General features: G+C 33.1%; 1 non-coding gene across 1 annotated transcript; it reads right to left on the bottom strand.

Moving 5' to 3' along the window:
* Window positions 1-4,684: 4,684 nt before the first annotated feature.
* LOC128625888 (U6 spliceosomal RNA) lies at window positions 4,685-4,791 on the bottom strand. The gene has a single exon (XR_008389751.1). It is a non-coding gene; the product is annotated as a U6 spliceosomal RNA (small nuclear RNA).
* Between the last annotated feature and the right edge of the window lie 690 nt (window positions 4,792-5,481).

Below are 5,481 nucleotides of genomic sequence, written 5' to 3'. Positions count from 1 at the left end.
TTCTGATTCCTGCTTCTCATCTAGACAGAACATTGATTATTGTAGAAAAATTAATAATGGAGAAAGAATCTTAAAATAAATTCAAGTAAATGAATAAATAAGTATAATTAACTACTGGGCAATTCTCTTCCTTGAACAATATCAGATGAATGGCAGCTGATACAATACGTCCAAATAGTGAAAAATAGTTTCTTTTTCTTACAATTGCTTATTTTCAATATTTTAGTATTTGGTATTTTCATAACTTGTAAACCATGATCTCTGCTCATATCGACATGCAATTAACACACAGTATTTTAGATACAATATTGGATTCTAATTTAGCTCTTTAGTACAAGAGATTACAATTGTAGAAACAATATTTGAAACTTCTTCACTGCAGTAATTTTAAAATTTATATTGCATATATACAAAGGATGCAGTTCCTTATTTTCACAATTTCTCAAGAACTGTGGGGTGTTTTTTTTGTCTATTTTCCAGTAACTTTTCATCCGTAGCACATATTTTTCACCTATTCCCAGTTTCTGTCTATAATCCTATCTTCCGGTCCAGAGACTTCATAAATTACTCATGCTAGAAAATAATTAAAGTGATAGCCCTTTACTTATTCAAAATTTTAACTAATTTATTTAAATTATGTATTAATTCCAAGCATGTCTCAATGTCCAATCTATGTCATTATTTTTATGAATACAATACATTCTTATAAGTAGAAGAAAGAACACATTTAAGTAATTTTGTAGAGTAATATCAATCTTTATGTAAATAAATACAAAACATTTTGATAGTGATAATAGTGATTAAATTATACTCTCAAATCCACTTTGATAATATTGACTTTATCAGGTCTATATTAACTATGATACATTTTATAGCATAGGAATATTAGGAAAAGGACTGAAAACTATATTTTTGATGAAGTTTGCCCCAGAAGATTAGTAAAAGGCTGCCCTCTCCCCTTGAAATGTGTATTGATACCATCAAATTTGTGTCGGTGGCCTTGAGGAAACTTAACTATAAAATGAGTTTATTCCTCACGTTTTTGTTGACTTACCTTGTTATTGAAGTGGAGCTATCATGTCACTTTTTTTCTTTTCCTTCATTTATTTATTTTTAAAGTGGTTAAAGTGTACTTTTCAATAACTTTATGCTCAGATATAAGTAAATAAATAGTAATAACCTTACTAAAATATTATTCTGTAAAAGTAAAGTGCTCAAAAATCTCATTTCTCTTAATCCAGATTAAAAAGTTTACTTGACTAATGTCCTATATAAAAAGAATTCTGCAAAAGACAATGCATTTAGCTGAATGCTTTCATCAACACTAACAAAGTTCCAGGTGTGGTTTTGTTTATTCTTCTTGGTCTAGCAAACAAAAGAAGTGTTTTAAACGTTTTTAGAGTATTGATTTCTAGGCACAGATAACAGATATCTAGTGTTTTGCATAACTGCTAGTTAGGACTAAAATACATACTTTGTAAACCGATGGAAACTTTTCAGTCAAGGAGAAAGGAATATAAAAAGCATAGATGTCTGATGAAACAAGTCTCATAAGTGGGTTAGAATTAGAGAACGTGTTTATCAGTATACTAAAGGAGGTCAATGCAAACTGTAAAATTGAGAAAGGAAAGGAGTGATTGCAGAGCAAGCCTTAGGACACACAATGGGGCCGAATCTAGGTAGGATTTAAAGGGAGGAGAGAACTAGAAGAGGCTCTGACTCCAACTCAAAATCACTTCTCTGAGGAGTACAGGAAAATTCAGTGCTGTATATAAAGTAACTTTTCTGTGGGAGAAGAAATAAAACAATCTGCTGCAAGTGAAAGGATAAAGATGGTAGGAAGAATGCTGTTTGAAGAAGAATGAAATGATTATCAACAGGCTAATATGAGGCAGAATAACATACCTTTATAATAGGACAATTTTTCATGTATATCTATGTTCTCTTAGATGCTGAATTTCTTATTACTATCAATAATCATCAATTTAATTAATATTTAGACATTTTTGTTAATGTTGTCCTTTTGGGAACTTATCATGGAAAATGATTGGAACTGGTGGAGTGACTGTGCCCTCCCAGGCCATGTGTCAGGCATAGATGGTGCCTGGTTCCAGATGTCTCCCTTAAAAGAGCCAGTGACAAGCTAAAAGCATCCACAGCAAGTCAGCAAGACATTGAGGGCTCTGGGAGGCCAACTGAGAAATAATTTTGGAAAAGAAAACTCTCCTTTCTAGAGCAACAAAGAATTGGAAAGACTCCTAAAGGTCATCTGACCCAACTGCTCCATGTGAGAGCATTCAGATATCCAGCAGACACAACACAGACGGTTTCCCAGCCCTTGCTGAGACCAACGCTCTCAATGAAATTCTGCTTCCTTCTCTCCCCAGGAAGAAAAGATCTGCAGCTGAAACAGACAGATAGGAAAATATAATTCCCTCTTTCGTTCTCCAAAACCGTGATGTTGAGATTTAGCTATATAACAAATGTCTCTCTTTTCAGAAAAGAGTGTTTTTCAGCCTAGTTTTCCAGATTCTAATGTTTTACACCACATGATATACTAATTTTATTTCTCCCCACAGTATACTCAGGCTAATCTCATCACTCCATTCTATATGTTCAATAGGCAGATTGTTCTCATTCTGTTCTGGTGGTTATTTCGGGTTTCTAGGGCTGTGTGACAAACCATTTCAATACTTAGTGGCTTAAAACACCTTAATTTTTTATTCTCAAGATTCTGCAGATCAGGAATTCAGGGAGGATTCAGCTGGGACATTTTTGGCTTCATCTGGCTTCATTTGTTGAAAGTCTCCTTTCAACATTACAACATAAAGGATATATTCTTTATAATGGTTGTTATTACATTATCTTTTATGGAGGTATAATTCTATTTAACCTTGTCCCTTATTGATGAACATTTAGATTATTTCTAATTTTTTTGCTATTATCACATTGCTGTAATTAATGCCCTTTGCTAATTCCTTTTGGGTACCTATTGTATAAAGTTCTACAAGAAGAATTGCTGAATAAAAATATAAATGCATGTAAATTTTAGTACAAATGAATATATCAACCAATAACCATTTAACAGGGAATGAACAAATCCACCTTAGGAGGATGAACAAATTTTGCACCTCTTCTCCATTTCTATTCTGGTAGTAACCTGTATCACTGTTTTCATTTACATTCATTTAAATATTAATGAGGCTGAGTATATATTATTATGTTTCATGATAGTTTATAGTTTATTTCTCTGCATTTTTCTCTTTGTACAATTTTCTATTTTTATTTGGATGTTTTATTTTATTTATTTAAGCAGTGGGATATAATAAAAGTATTAAGAGTTTGAGAAATGTAGTAAGTAATCTCTACAAATAAATTCTCTTTTAACTTTATTTATAATGTATTTGCTCACACAAAAGTGTTTGAATTTATAATATTATTCTTCAATACTGTAAAAATATTCACCTATATTTTGTTTTAGTATTTTTGTTGTTTTATGCTTTATGTAAGCATTCAATCTATCTGGAATTTAGTTTTGTGTATGCTATGATGGAGACTTTTTCCTAAACTAAAAATCAGTCATCTGTGCCCTAGGTGGTGTGGCTCAGTGGACTGTTTGCCAGCCTGTGATCCAAAAGGGTCTCCAGTGTGATTCCCAGTCGGGGAACGTGCCTCGGTTGTGGGCCAGGCCCCAGAAGCAGTCACATGAGAGGCAGCCACTCACTGATGTTTCCCCGCTTCTGTTTCTCCCTCTCTTCCCCTCTGTCTAAAAATAAATACATAAAATATTAAAAAATAGCCATCTAATTAACTATCATTTGTTTAATAATGTACTCTTTCTCAACTAACTTGGAAAGTTAAATTCACTATATTTTGACTGTATTTTGTGCCACAATTGCTTTGTCTCTTCTTTCAGTGATATAAACCGCTTTAACTTCTCTACAGAATGTGTTTTAATATCTGTGACACAACTTTTCGAATTATTGTCAAAATTTCTTGCTGTTCTTGAAAATTCATTCTTCAAACTGATACAGAAAAAGATGTTTGAAGTTGTCTCATAGAGTGTCATACTGCTTTTATTAAGTTAAATTTATAGATTAATTTGGGAAAATAGAACTTTTTATAATATTGAATCTTTCCACCAAAAACAATATTATAATTGTTATATTTTATATTTATATAAATAGTCCTTTATAGTTCTAAGTTCTATGCAGTTATTTTATATAGGTGTTTTATTTTTGTGGTTCAACAATTTTTTCTATTTTATTGTTCTGTTTTCTTTTTTTTTTTTTAATATTAAATTTTATTTAGTTACTTTTCAAGTACATTTTTTTTCTCTTCCCCCCCCCCGCCCGGTCTCCCCCCTCCCTCCCATTCCCCCCCCCCCCCAGTCCTCATCTCTGTGTCTTTCATACTTGTTCCTCAAAATCCCTCCCCCTTTTTCCCCTTAAGTTCCCTTCCCTCTCCCCTCTGGTCGCTGCCCACTTGTTCTCTATTTCAGCGTCTTTGTTTTTATTCTATTTGCTTGTTTGTTTTATTCTTTAGCTTCCTGTCAAAGGTGAGATCATATGGTATTTGTCCTTCAATGCCTGGCCTATTTCACTCAGCATAATGCTTTCCAGTTCCATCCATGTTGTTGCAAAAGGTAGTAGCTCCTTCTTTCTCTCTGCTGCATAAAATTCCAAAAATATGGAAACGCTTCACGAATTTGCGTGTCATCCTTGTGCAGGGGCCATGCTAATTTTCTCTGTATCGTTCCAATTTTAGTATATGTGCTGCCGAAGCGAGCACTTCTGTTTTCTTTTGTATCTTGTTATTCTTAGTAATAAGAAAGCTATCACTTTTTACGTTATCAAAATTTTTAACAATATCAAATTTTTATATTAACCAAATATTGAACTACTTCCATAACTTAACTGAATATTTCTTTTAGCTTGTCAGTTGATTAATAAATTTTCTAGGTAAACATTTTATCATATTTAAATAATGATCTTTTAGGATCTATTATTCAATTGCAATTCTATTTATTTATTATTATTTCAGTGTTTTATTATAGTAGGGAGATCTTGATGAAGAATAGTAAATAACCTTTCATTGATACTTATAAAAATGTATTTTATTTTATTTTTTTTAAAAGATTTTATTTATTTATCTTTAGAGGGGAAGGGAAGAAGAGAAGGAGAGAAACATCAATGTATGGTTGCCTTTTGTGTGTCCCCTGCTGGGAACTGGTCTGCAGGGAACCAGCCTGCAACCCAGGCATGTGCCCTGACTGGGAATTGAACTGCGATTGTCTGGTTCACAGGCCTGAGCTCAATCCACTGAGCTATACCAGCCAGGGCTATAAAAATGTATTTAAAAAATATTTTATTTATTTGCCCTGGCTGGCGTAGCTCAGTGGATTGAGTGTGGGCTGTGAAACAAAGGGTCACAGTTTAAATTCCCAGTCAGGACGCATGCCTTGGTTGCAGGCCAGGCCCC

The sequence above is a fragment of the Artibeus jamaicensis genome, unplaced genomic scaffold, assembly GCF_021234435.1.
Source record: "Artibeus jamaicensis isolate MK-2021 breed Jamaican fruit bat unplaced genomic scaffold, CSHL_Jam_final scaffold_1019, whole genome shotgun sequence".
Classification (NCBI taxonomy): Eukaryota; Metazoa; Chordata; class Mammalia; order Chiroptera; family Phyllostomidae; genus Artibeus; species Artibeus jamaicensis.
This window is presented reverse-complemented; position numbering and strand designations above follow the sequence as displayed.